Source organism: Cetorhinus maximus, chromosome 23 (assembly GCF_964194155.1).
Source record: "Cetorhinus maximus chromosome 23, sCetMax3.hap1.1, whole genome shotgun sequence".
NCBI lineage: Eukaryota > Metazoa > Chordata > Chondrichthyes > Lamniformes > Cetorhinidae > Cetorhinus > Cetorhinus maximus.
This window is the reverse complement of record NC_135901.1, coordinates 53,664,539-53,678,434: the sequence shown is the minus strand read 5'-3', so window position 1 is coordinate 53,678,434 and position 13,896 is coordinate 53,664,539. Positions and strand designations below refer to the sequence as shown.

The following is a 13,896-nucleotide window of genomic DNA, read 5'->3' as shown; positions in this document are numbered from 1 at the left end:
TCCCTCCTTACTGCACTAATTGACTCCTTGATCAATATTGTGACACCACCATCTCTTTTACAACCTCCTGTCTCGCCTGAAGATTCTATATCTCGGAATATTGAGCTGCCAGTCCTGCCCCTCCCTCAGCCATGTCGCTGTGATAGTAATGATATCATATCCCCATGTGTTAATCAGTATCTACAACTCATTTGCCTTACTCACAACACTCCTTACAGTAAAATAAATGTCATCCAGCCTTACCATGTTGCCTTGTGCCTTAACTTAACTATGTACACCCTGCCTTCCAGACTGACTTGTTTTTTCTTATATACTTGTATGTACATCACCCCCTACTATACCTCTACTCAGTATCCCACCCCCATGCCCAATTAGTTTAAGAGCCCACCGACAGCACTAGCAAATTTCCCCACACCTTTTAAAGCACTTCTCACACTTAAATTAAAAGGTCTCTTGTCAGTGTGAATGTGGTGTCCCAGCAGTTCTGATGATGTCCTGGACCTCTTACCACACTGTGAGCAACTGAACAGCCTCTAGCCAGTCTGAATTCAATGTGTTTCAGCAGGTCAGTCCAAAGAGACAAACATTTCTCTGGGTTTGAGTTTGCTGTGTGTAAATCCTCCCCTTCTAACCCCCTGTAAAAGGAGTTTCCAAACACTCGGTATAAACTGGGCTCCGGGAGTTTCTAATCCGGGTTTGGAGTCCTACACCGGGTGTTTGTGAACCCTCCCAGTCCACCCTCCGGCTCCATTCCTCTCCTGCACTCGGCCCTTTCTCACCCGCTGGACTTTAAATTCCACCGCAACAAAAACAAAAATACCTGGAAAAACTCAGCAGGTCTGACAGCATCTGCGGAGCAGAACACAGTTAACGTCTTGAGTCCATATGACTCTTAAACAGAACTAAGTAAAAATAGAAGAGAGGTGAAATATAAGCTGGTTTAAGGGGGGTGGGACAAGTAGAGCTGGATAGAGGGACAGTGATAGGTGGAGATAACCAAAAGATGTCACAGACAAAAGTGCAAAGAGGTGTTGAAGGTGGTGATATTATGTAAGGAATGTGCTAATTAAGGGTAGAAAGCAGGACGAGCAAGGTACAGATAGCCCTAGTGGGGGTGGGGTGAAGGGATTGAAATAGGATAAAAGGTAGAGATAAAGCAATGGATGGAAATACATTTAAAAATAATGGAAATAGGCGGGAAAAGAAAAATCTATATTAATTATTGGCAAAAATATTCTACCGCCTTCGTCCCGGTCCCCCGCCCACACTGCGCATGCTCCACTCCCAGCAGGCTCCGCCCCTCTCACTCCGATTGGCTGGAGGACCAGTTGCTCCTGCTCGGTCCTCCAATTCCGCCCCTTCTTCCTATTGGTCCGGACCTGCCGCCAATCATTCGGTGTCGAAACATGCGCAGTCCGTGGAGACAGACGGGAGCTCCAGTGAGCGGATTTAAAATGCGGGTTTTACAAAGACCGAGTGCAAATCCAGAACCGAAATTAAACGCGTGAACAGAGATAGGGCCGGCGGATGAATTTGGAAGCTTCATAAACTCACGGTACCGGCCCCAATCCCTCAATAAGAAGCCACCATCCCCGGGTTTGCTCGGCGCTGCGGGAGAAATGCCCTAGTTAACGGCCGCCATCTTTATAGGGGCAATGTGGAGATTCGCGCATGCGCGGCCGCCACCTTCATGGGTCAATGTGCTGCAGGGCGCATGCGCAGCCGCCATCCTCATGGGGACAATGAGCAACAGCCCGAGGGAGACGTTCATAAAATGTGTGTTCACCAGGAGTTTTAGATCAGCAACAATAGAATTATAAACCCATAGTCACTCAGCAGTACAGAATTTAAGTATTTCTGAGAAAGGGAGACATATTGCTGATATTTCATGTTGCACTCCTCTGGACAGATGCAAAAAAAAACAAATTTCTGAGCGAATAACAATTTGTGCCGCACAAGGAAAGGGTGTTGACTGGTTGGCCAGTCAGCTCTGATTGGTCAAGGCATTACCATGGAGAATTCACCAAAGAGCTATCATCCTCCATGCTTTTGTTTAATTCAACAAACGGCCCCATCCCTGGACATGCACCTTCTGTCTGCAGTGGACAGTTCCCTGTGTATGAATATATGCAGCTTCTAGCAAGCAAAAGTAAGCCACATTTGAGCCCGACTTATAATCTTTGAAATTTGATGTTCTTGCGTCTGTCCTGATGAGTACAAGATAAAAGGTTTCAACAGAATGTCTCTTTTTTTAGCAATACTCAAGTGTCTTAAAGGGGGAAAATGTGGTAGACAGAGGGAGAGGTGTAGGGAGAGAATTTCAGAATTTGGGAACGAGGGAACTTAAGGCAAGGTCATTAATGCTGGAGCGATTAAAATGGTGAATGTACAAGCTATCAGAATTGGAACAGTGCAGATATCTCAGAGGGTTGTAGGGCTGGAGGAGATTACAGAGAAAGGGAGGGGCGAGGCCATGGAGGGATTTGAAAACAAGGATGAGAATTTTAAAATCAAGCTGTTGCTTGACCGGGATCCAAGACAGGTGAGGAAGCAAATGGGTGACAGAGGAACAGGACTTGCTATGAGTGAAAACGTGGACAGCAGACTTTTGGATGGCTTCACGCTTACGGAGAGTAGAATGTGGGAGACCAGCCAGGAGTGTGTTGGGATAGTCATTCAAGTCTGGAGGTAACAACGGCAGTGATGAGGGTTTCAGCAGCAGATGCACTGAGACGGGGTGAGGGCGGGTGATGTTACAGAGGCGATCTTAGTGACGGCACCGATATGAGGTCAGAACCTGATCTTGAGATCAAATGTAACACCGAGGTTATCAACAGACTGGTTTAATCTCAGACTGTTCCCAGGGAGAAGGATGGAGTTGGTATCTAGGGAATGGAGATTGGAGCAGGGACTGAAAACAGTGTCTTCAGTCTTCTCAGTGCTTAATTGGAGTTAATTAGTTATCAGGAAGAGAAGCAGTAACCAGAATGGACCATGAGACTGATCCCAGGTTTAACTTAGTTAGAGAGGGAGAGAAGGAAGGAAGGAAACCCAGGGAGGTTTGGAGAAACCATCTTCACAATCGCTCATTAAATCTCCACACAGTAAGTTTTGGACACAAGGTTAATGTCTGCTAGTCTGTAAGGTCGGTCAGGGGGTTTCAGATTAATGTTTTGTCACGAGTAATGACTGAAGTGAATGATGAAACATAGTTATCTTCAGTTGGACAAATTTGTAACAAAGATACAGGAAGAATTATCCAAAATTCTGTTTGGCTTCAGCACAGGGAGGATGGAGAGTGTGGAACGGGGATTTGCAGCTTTGGGAGAAGGAGACAGGAAATAATGTTCCATAGAAATGAGAATTGTCTGCTCTGAATTTCTATCCTGTTCTTATAGTGATCACTTTTGTAAACTCCTTTTACAGGGTATCGGAAGGGGAGGATTTACAGAGGGGGAACTCAAACCAAACATCACATCAAGATCTGACAGAGTCACTCGATTCATCAGGACCTGAATATTATTGTCTTTGAATGTCGAACAAGAAATATTTGTCTGTTCTGTCTGTGGGAAAAGATTTCAAACATCAGTGAGTCTGGAAAAGCACCGAGACACATACACACCTGAATGAGAGTGTTCCAGTGAACTGACAGTGGAAAGAGCTTTAACCAGTTACACAGCCTGAAATAACATCACACCATTCACAGCAGGGGGACATTGTACACGTGTTCTATGTGTGGACAAGGATTCAACTGATCATCAAACCTGGACAGACACAGGGACACCTGCACCATGGAGAAACCGTGGAAATGTGAGGACTGTGGGAAAGGATTCAGTTACCCATCCCAGCTGGAAATCCATCGACGCAGTCACACTGGGGAGAGGCCGTTCACCTGCTCCGAGTGTGGGAAGGGATTCACTCTGTCAGCCAACCTGCGAACACACCAGCGAATTCACACTGAGGAGAGACCATTCACCTGCTCTGAGTGTGGGAAGGGATTCACTCAGTCATCTGAGCTGCTGAGACATCAGCAGCTACACACTGGAGAGAGGCTGTTCACCGGCTCCGAGTGTGGGAAGAGTTTCAATCAGTCATCCCAACTGCTGATACACCAGCGGCTTCACAATGGGGAGAGGCCGTTCACCTGCTCTGAGTGTGGGAAGGGATTCACTCAGCCATCCGGCCTGCTGAGACACCAATGGTTTCATACTGGGGAAAGACCATTCACCTGCTCCGTGTGTGGGAAGGGATTCACTCAGTCATCCCACTTGCGAATACACCAGCGAATTCACACTGGAGAGAGACCATAAGAACATATGGAATAGGAACGGAAGCAGACCATTTGGCCTCTCAAGTTTGCTGTGCCATTCAATAAGATCATGGCTGATCTTCTTGTCTTTGAATTTCCACATTCCCATCTAACCTCGATAACTTTTGATTCGCTTGCCGAACAAGAATCTATCTACCTCTGTCCTAAAAATATTCAATGACCCCACCTCCACCGCCTTCTGAGGCAGAGAGTTCCCATTCGCACATCCCTCTGAGAGAAAAATTTCTCCTTATCTCTGTCCTAAAAGGGCGACCCCCTAATTTTGAAACAGTGCCCCCTAGTTCTGGACTCACCCACAAGAGGAAACATCCTTTCCACATCCACCTTGTCAAGGCCATTCAGGATCCTGTATACTTCAATCTAATCACTCCTCCCTCTTCTAAACTCCAGTGGAAACAAGCCCAGTCTGTCCAACCTTTCCTCATAAGACAGCCTATTCATTCCAGGTAACAATCTAGTGAACATCCTTTGAACCGCCTCCAATGCATTTATATCCTTCCTTAAATAAGGAGACCAAAACTGCACACAGTATTCAAGGTGCAGTCCTGTATAACTGAAGCATAACATCCTTACTTTTATGTTCAACCCCTCTCCTAACAAAGGATAGCATTCCATTAGCCTTATTAATTACTTGCTGTACCTGCATACAAACTTTTTGTGACTCATTTACTAGAACACCTAGGTCCCTCTGCACCTCAGAATTATGCAGCCATTCTCCATTTAAGCAATACTCTGCTTTTTTGTTCTTCCTGCCAAAGTGACTAACTTCACATTTTCCCACATTTCACTCCATTTGCCAGATCTTTGGCCACTTATTCAACCTATCTACATCCATCTGCAACCTCCTCATGTCCTCTTCACAACATACTTTTCTACCTACCTTTGTGCCATCTGCCAATTTCGCTACCACGTCTTCACTCCCCTCATCTAAGTCATTGATGTAAATCATAAAAAGTTCGAGGCCCGAGCACAGACCCCTGTGGGACTTCATTCATCACATCCTGCCAATCAGAAAAAGACCCATTTACACATACTCTCTGCTTTCTGCCAGCCAGCCAATCTCCTATCCATGCTAATAAGTTACCCCCTACACCATGCGCTTTTATTTTCCATAATAATCTTTGATGTGGCACCTTCTCAAATGCCTTCTGGAAATCCAAGTCCAGTACGTCTACAGGCTCCGCTTTATCCAGAGCGCATGTTACTCCTTCAAAAAAACTCAAATCAATTGGTTAAACATGATTTTCCTTTCACAAAACCATGCTGACTCTTCTCAATTGCCTTGAGCTCTTCTAAGTGCCCAGCTATAACCTCCTTAATGATTGATTCTGATAACTTCCCCATGACAGACGTCAAGCTAACTGGCCTATAGTTTCCTGTTTTCTGCCTCCCTCCCTTCTTGAATAGAGGGGTTATATTTGCTGCTTTCCAATCTGACGGAACCTTTCCAGAATCGAGCGAATTTTGGAAAATTAACACCAGCGCACCGACTACCGCATTAGCCGCCTCTTTTAAGACCCAAGGATGTAGTTCATTGGGTCCCAGAGACTTGACATCGGCAGCTCCTTCAATTTGCTCAGTACCATTTCCCCAGTGATTTCAATTTCACCAAGTTCCTTTCTCTTGTCACCTTCTGATTTGCAGCTATTACTGGAATGTTTTCTGTATCCTCTATATTGAACACAAAAGCAAAATATTATTCATTTCTTCCACCATTTCCTTATCTAATATTAACTCCCCACTGTCACCCTCTAGAGGACCAACACTCACTTTGCTCACTCTTTTCCTTTTTAAGCACCTGTAGAAACACTTGCTATCCATTTTTACATTTCTAGCAAACTTCCTCTCACACTCTAATTTCTTTCTCCTGATTAACCTTTTAGCCATTTTCGACTGTTCTTTATATTCTGTCCAATCATCTGTCCTGCTGCTCATCTTTGTGGAGTTGTATGCTTTTTCCTTAAGCTGATGCTTTCTTTAACTTCTTTAGTTAACCACAGATGGTGGGTCCTCCCCTTATAATTTTTCTTTATGGTCGGGATGTACTCATTCTGAATACTTTGAAATATCCCCTTAAATGTCTGCCACTGCTTCTCTATTCATCTATCCTCTAGGCTAGTTTCCCAGTTCACTTCAGCTAGCTCAGCTTTCATCCCCACATAGTTGCCCTTATTTAAGTTTAAGATGCTAGTCTTTGAACCACTTTTCTCCCTTTCAAACTGGATGTATAATTCAACCATATTGTGCTCGCTGCTACCTAGTAGTGCCCTTACTCTGAGGTCATTAATTAATCCTGTTACATTACACAATACCAAGTCAAATATAACCTGCTCTCTGATTGGCTCCTGAACATGCTGCTCTAAGAAACTATCTCAGAAGCATTCTAAGAACTCCTCATCCAGGCTATTACTGCCAATCTGATTTTTCCAGTTAATGTGTAGATTAAAATCACCCATGATTATTGCCGTCCCTTTATCACAAGCACACAATATTTTCTCTTGAATACTTTGTCCTGCACTATGGCTGCTGTTAGGGGCCCATCAACCACTCCCACTAATGACTATTTTTCCCCTACTATTCCTCATCACCCAAACCGATTCTACATCCTGATCTCCTGATCCAAGGTCATCTCTAACTATTGCACCAATGCCCTCTTTGATTAACAATGCAACCCCGCCACCTTTACCTAGCTTCCTATTCTCCTTGAATGTCATGTACCCCTCAATATTAAGGACCCAATCTTAGTTGTCCTGCAGCCACGTCTCCATAATTACTAACAGATCATATTTATTTACTTCTGTGTGAGTCATCAATTCATTTACTTTGTTTTGAATGCTATGTGCATTCAGATAGAGAGCCTTCAGTCTTGTCTTTTTGTTACCGTTGTAACATCTAGTCTTGACTGTTGATTTATTCTCAGGTTTTTTTCTCTCAGTCCTTTCCTGCCATTCTCTGACCTTGTTTCTTATATTACTATTTTGCTCTCCTTTCTTGACTCTACACCTTGAATTGCTACCTCTACCCAAGCTTGATCCCTCACCGCTCTTGTTTAGTTTAAAGCCCTCTCTACTTCCCTAGCTATGCAATTTGTGAGGACACTCATCCCAGCATGGTTCAGGTGTAAACCGTCCCAACGGTACAGCCCCCACTCTCCCCAGCACTGATACCAGTGCCCCACAAACTGGAACTCACTTCTCCCACACCAATCTTTGAGCCACGCATTGGTCTCGCTAATCTTATTTGCCCGATGCCAATTTGCACGTGGCTCAGGTAAATAATCCAGAGATTATTACCTTTGAGGTTCTGCTACATAATTTGGTACCTAGCTCCTTATACTCACTTTACAGAACCTCTTTCTTAGTTCTACCTATATCATTGGTACGTACATGGACGACGACAACTGGATTCTCCCCCTCCCATTGCAAGTCCCTCTCCAGCCCTGAGCAGATGTCCCGAACCCTGGCACTGGGCAGGCAACACAACCGTCTGGACTCTCACTTTTTGCTGCAGAAAACAGTGTCAGTGCCCTCACTATACTATCCCTTACTACCACTACATTCCTTTTTGCTCCCCCTGCGTGAATGGCTTCCTGTACCACAGTGTAATTACCTTCAACTCCTCATTCTCCCTACTCCCTTGGATCTCTAAACCTGGGAGATTTCTTGTATCTTCCCCGGTGAAGGCAGACTCAGAATTATCATTTAGCTTCTCTGCCCTTTCTCTATTCCCTGACTCTGCATGAAATGGACCCTCATTTGCCTAAAGCAGCTCTTAGAGTCTGTTTTTATCTTTTCTCTAGATTGCATTCATATGCTATTCTCCCTCTCTTTACCAGTTTCCTGGTCTTCTTTTGTTGTATCTTAAAAGCCTCCCAATCCTTAGGTTTACTCCCACTTCTGGCAACTTTATGAGCCTTATCTTTAAATCTTATACCATCCTTAACTTCCTTTGTCAGCCACGGTTGACTGACTTTTTGGGGGTTCTGCACCTTGAAGGAAGGTGTATGTGCTGCAAGCTATTTAATAATTCTTTGAAGACTATTCATTGCCTCTGTACATTTTAATGTATTTTCACATTCTGTCTCAGCCAATTTCTCCCACACGCCTTCATAATTTCCTTTATTCAACTTTAACAACCCTGCTTCAGAGTGAACTACCTCATTTTCAAACATAGTATAAAACACTATAATATTGTGTTCACTCGCCCCTCAAGGTTCTTTTACAACAAGATTATTAATTAGTCCTTTTTCATTACATAATGCTAGATCTAAAATAGCCTGCCCTCGAGTCGGCTCCTCAACATACTGCTCTAGAAAACCATCCCCAACATACTCCAGAAATTCATCTTCCACTGCATCAGTGCTCAATTGGTTTATCCAGTGTACATGTAGATTGAAGTCATCCATGATCAATGTATACCCTATGCTACATGCTTCTATCATCTCCTGATTAATACATTACTATTACCATTACTATCTGGCAGGCTATGAATAACTCCAACAAATGTCTGCTGCCTTTTGCTAATGCTTAGCTCCACCCAAACAGATTCCACATTGTTCTTCCAAACTGAGATCTCCTTTACTAATGCACTGATCTCATCCCTTATTATCAGCACAACTCCACCTCCTTGTCTGCCTTTACTAAACTTCCAGTATCCATGAATATTCAGTTCCCAGTTTTTGTCACCATGCAGCCATGTTTCCATAATGGCAATAATATCTTACCCCTATAATATCTTACTATTTGTGCCTTTTGATCATCGATTGCGAATGCTGTGTGCAGTCAGAGAGAGTGCCTTTAATTTTCCCTTTTTAACATAATTCTGCATTCGAAGCAGACTCAATGCTCTGCTTTGTTTCTCCTGCCTTGTAGCCTCACTACTACTTCCTGTTACCCATTTTACTTCCTTCTAATTTTACACTTAAAGTAAGGAGGACTAGTAGAATAAATTAACAGTAACTTCACTTTGCGACATTTCTCCTAACTTTACCTTACTTTGGTTTACTTTATGACTCTATTTCACTTTGACTTGATTTAATGTTACTGCCCTATTGTTGGTGTTCCTTACTGAAATACAGGCAGCTACTTCTTTATAAATGTTATGTTTTTTGTTTCTAGTTTTAAGCTATTTAAACACAATCCCTAACAGCAACTTCTCACCAACCAAGTTTTCCTGTGATGTCGCCCTTGGGTTTATTTTCAAACTCAGCCCGCTGCCCGATCGGAGGTGTTCCTCACAGGTCTGGCTGTCTCCTCTCCAAGAAGGTGAGACACGTCGGGAAGGACCAGAAGAGAAAGTTTACCTGTGTCACAGCCACATAGGATCTCACTTGTGTCTTTGATAAGAACTGTTTTCGAACTGAGGCAGGGCAGAAACCTGATTGGAGGGATTCAAACAGGGAGTTCTCGGAAAAATGGACACAGTTTTGGGAGATTACAAAATGTTTAAGGATTTTTGAAAGGAAAGAGAGGCTGGAGATATGGCGACAGCATGCAAAGATGGAAGAGTGAAGGGCTTGTTTTTATTTAAGGATGTTATAATGATGGAAGGTTTAAAGGAGACCGGAACAGTATCTGAAAAGAGAGAACCATTGACAATGACGGCAAACATGGGGAAGTTGGATGGTCAGTAGTTTAGTGGGAAGAGGGTCGATGGAGCAGTTGGTGCACACAGAAGGCATGAGAGGAGATGGGAGAGAAACTGGTAAAAGATGTGTTCTATCATTAAAACTTACCTCTTTGACCAAGCTGTTGATCATGTGCCCCAATATCTCCTCATGTGCTTCAGTGTTAAATATTCCGGTATAATATTCCCGTGAAATACTTTGGAACGTTCTATTCTAATCAGTGTGCTACATAAATGCAATTGTTGTTGTTGATTTGGACATTTATCATTGCTGAGTGAAAATCCTGTAGCTCCTTACCAAACAGCATTGTTGGAACACCTTCACCATAGTGACTGCAGCGATTCAGGAAGAAGGCCCACCAACACCTGACCAACAGACAACTGGGGATTGACAATACCTGCTGGTCTTGTTAGTGACACCAAATACCAAGAAACGAATTAACAAAAAATCTCGGAAAAAAAGGCACTGTTGAAATATTGTTACTAAAACAACACTCTTAACTTGAATGGACGTTTGTCACTCTGTTCTCCCCCAGGATCTACCTCCTTTAACAGCTTCACACTGGAAATTGCTGGGCCCGACTGGGTTGCAAAGTCCTCGGGGTTAACCCCAGCAGCTTCTCCTCCAATTCTACTCCAGCTCAAAACTGACGCAACAAGAAACACCCCCATTCAACCCCCACCCTAATTCAAACCGGCTCCTAATTGGTCTGCCTGTGTTTCCAGACTCGGCTACATGAAACAATAAAATGAAAGCAAAGCTCTGCCAGACTGGAACTGAAGTTAAGACATAAAATATTTTAAATATCCAGCAGGTCAGGCAGCATGAACAGATTAAGAAACAGAAGTAGGGGCTCAGGTCGCTGACCTGCCTTCAGGCGGCACGATAACTCTCGGCGATGGCCACTGATAATGGCGGGCAATATTCCCACAATGCAATGCGCCCCAGAAACCGCTCTATCTAAAAGTTGTTAATTTCCTGTTGGAAGGTCGGTTGCCACAATCGGCAGGTGGCAACTATGGCGCCGGGAGAGTCAAGGGGGTGAAGAACTGCAGCAAAATACAGGAGGACGATCACCCGCCATTATTACAGAACAACAATCTGCGCTTGCGCACCCACACCAGGGCCGGGACTAACAACTGTCCCGCATCCAGAATCACCGGGACCTGCAGCCTGGAACTGGGAGTGGGAGAAGCGGGAAGAATGAGGAGAAACAATATAATCCAACACTGACAGCAACCTCCAATCCACCTCCATTCCCGGGATAGTGAGACAGAGTTTAGAAACTCACCAACATGACTCCAGTGAAACTTCCACGAGGAAAAGAGGGAGCAGTGACTGTGCCTGCTCTGATATAGCCCCAGACCTGTCACTCAAATGCCCAACTCCGCCCAGTTCACAGCTCAAGCTACCAGCTTGCAGCTTCCTCCACCTTGACCCCGCCCGGCCCAGGTGTGGGACAGTCCAAGGTGAGTCCTTCGTGTTACCAGGACAGTGGGGGAGGGGTGACCTCCTGCCCTGTGCTTTGTCCCAAATGGTTCCATCCTCCCCTCCCCCAGGGCCCACTAAACACTGCAGGCTGATGGACCTTGCGGATCCTCACTGACCTGCACAGGTACATTATGCTGTTCCCCGCCCTCGATACACTCTGTAAACAATTTACTTTTTTTTTCTGCTGTCCCTTCGCGTAAACATCTTGTTTCATACAAGTTTTGTTTAAGAATTGTTCAATCTTGTTTAATTGCAGGGCCATGGGGCAAAGGCAGGGACATGGCATTAGGTAAATTGTCCCTTCAGGGGCCTAATACAGACACGACTGGCTGAATGGCCTCCTTCTTTTGCTGCAACCATTCTATGATTCTCTGACTTGTCTCTATCCCGCTGCTCCATTCAAAGTGAATCCTACCTTCTGCTTTTGTCCCTGGATCCCTGTTTAACCAAGTAATTATCTCTGCCCTCATTTGTTCCTTATTTCTTTGAGTCCTAGTTTTCCTTTTTTATTTCTCTCATTTTCTTCACATTGCATTCAGATTGTTGTTATCGTGCCATTCACACCTAATCTAGAAACAGCTTTTGTGTTTTTAATAGTCCCATTACCACTCCCTTTGACCTTGCATTATGAAACCTATTGTCAGTTAATCTCTCTCGCCCTGCAGCCTTTCATAGACCTTCCCTTCTGTTCCTCTTCCACCTTTCAATGGCTCACAGACCTGAAACGTTAATTCTGTTTCTCTCTCTACAGATTCTTCCAGATCTGCTGAGTGTTTCCAGTTTTTAATCTTTTCATTTCATATTTTAAGCATTGCAGTAATTTTCGTTTCTCCATTCCAAGCACTCTACCTGACATTATTAATAATTCAATTCAGTTATTCATAAATTAATTTATCTGTACTTTATGTCTTGAAAACTGATTATTTATTGAGCTATTTATCAGTTATTAGTGTCTTTAAATGTTACAATTTCACAACTTCTCACGATTTCCCCACACTTCCTGGCACTAATATTAAATCCTTAGTAATCTTAAATGGAAGGGTCAGCCCAGCATTGACAGACCAGTCAGTTTAACCTCTTGTGTGGGAAAGCATTTAGAAGCGGCAATTCAGGTCAAAATTAGGTCACTTGTACAATTTGTTCAGGACAATCGTATTGAACTAAATTTCTTGAGTTTTTAATAAGGCAACAGAGAATGTTGATGAGGGTAACACGGTTTATGTGCACATGAACTGCTAAACGGCATTTGATACAGTGCCAAGTAACAGGCATATCAGCAGAGTTAAAATCCATCGGGCAGAGGCAGCATTGGCTGTGTGACAGGCAACAACATGCATGGTGTACGGTTGCTTTTTCAAATTGAGGAAAAGTATACAGTGGGATCACAAGGGGTCAGTGGTCAGACCACTGATTTCTTGATATATATTAATGATTTAGACTTGTGTGAGCAGGGCTGCATTTCAAAATTTGCAAACAACACCAAATTTTCAAGTTGTGTTTACAGTGGGGAGGGTGGTGATAAACCTCAAGAGGACATAGACACAATGGTGGAATGGGCAGACAGGTGGCAGATAAAATTTCATTCAGAGAGGTATGAAGTGATTCATTTTGGTAGGAGGAACAAGGAGAGGCAATATAAAATAAAGGGTACAAGTGTAAAAAGGTGCAGGAGCAGCGTAATCTGGGGCTTTATGTGCACAAATCATTGAAGATGGCGGGGCAGGCTGAGAAAGCAGTGAATAAAGCATGTGGAATCCTGGGCTTTATGAATACGGGAATAAAGTACAAAATCAACCAAGTTAGAATAAACCTGAATAAAACACTGCTTTGGACCCAACTGCAGTAATGTGTCCAATTCTGAGCTTTAGGAAGAATGTGAGAGTGTGGAGGAAAGATTCACGAGAGATTGGAACTTCAATTAGGTTCGTTGAAGTTGGTTTGTTATCCTTGGAAGGGGAACCGTTCTCTTACATCTTTTCTGGACCCTCTGTCTTCACTTCCTTCCGAAATTGTAGCCATTCAGTGGCGGTGGTGTTAAAAACTTTCTTTCATGGAATGTGGGCAGGGACAGCATTTGTTGCCCTTGAAGCAAGTGCTTGCCACACCATTTCAGAGGGTACTTAAGAGTAACCACATTTCAGTGTGGCTCTGGAGTCACATGTAAGACCAGGTAAGGACGGCAGATTTCTTTCCCTAAAGGGCATTAGTGAACCAGGTGGGTTTTTATGACAATTGACAATGGCTGAATTGTCGCCGTTATTGAGACTCACTTTCAATTCCAGATTTAATAATTGATTTTAAATTCCACCAGCTGCTGTGGTGGGATTTGAACCCCTGTCCCCAGAGCATCAAGCTGGTTTTCTGGATTATTAGTCCAGTAATAATCGCACTGTGGCACCGTCTCCCCCAATATATATTTTTATTTATTTTTAGCCAGCAGTTGAGTATT

General features: G+C 43.7%; 3 protein-coding genes and 1 pseudogene across 3 annotated transcripts in view; 2 read left to right on the top strand and 2 right to left on the bottom strand.

The window, feature by feature from the left end:
* Positions 1-13,896, bottom strand: part of LOC144698561 (uncharacterized) — a 134,149-nt gene that overhangs the window by 53,594 nt on the left and 66,659 nt on the right. The gene's annotated exons all lie outside the window — the stretch shown is intronic.
* LOC144698306 (uncharacterized) overlaps positions 1-13,896 on the top strand; it is a 119,378-nt gene that overhangs the window by 73,643 nt on the left and 31,839 nt on the right. The window lies entirely within an intron of this gene.
* The window catches only part of LOC144698560 (uncharacterized), a 59,792-nt pseudogene that overhangs the window by 26,580 nt on the left and 19,316 nt on the right, over positions 1-13,896 (top strand).
* LOC144698562 (uncharacterized) overlaps positions 1-13,896 on the bottom strand; it is a 1,040,782-nt gene that overhangs the window by 1,016,190 nt on the left and 10,696 nt on the right. The window lies entirely within an intron of this gene.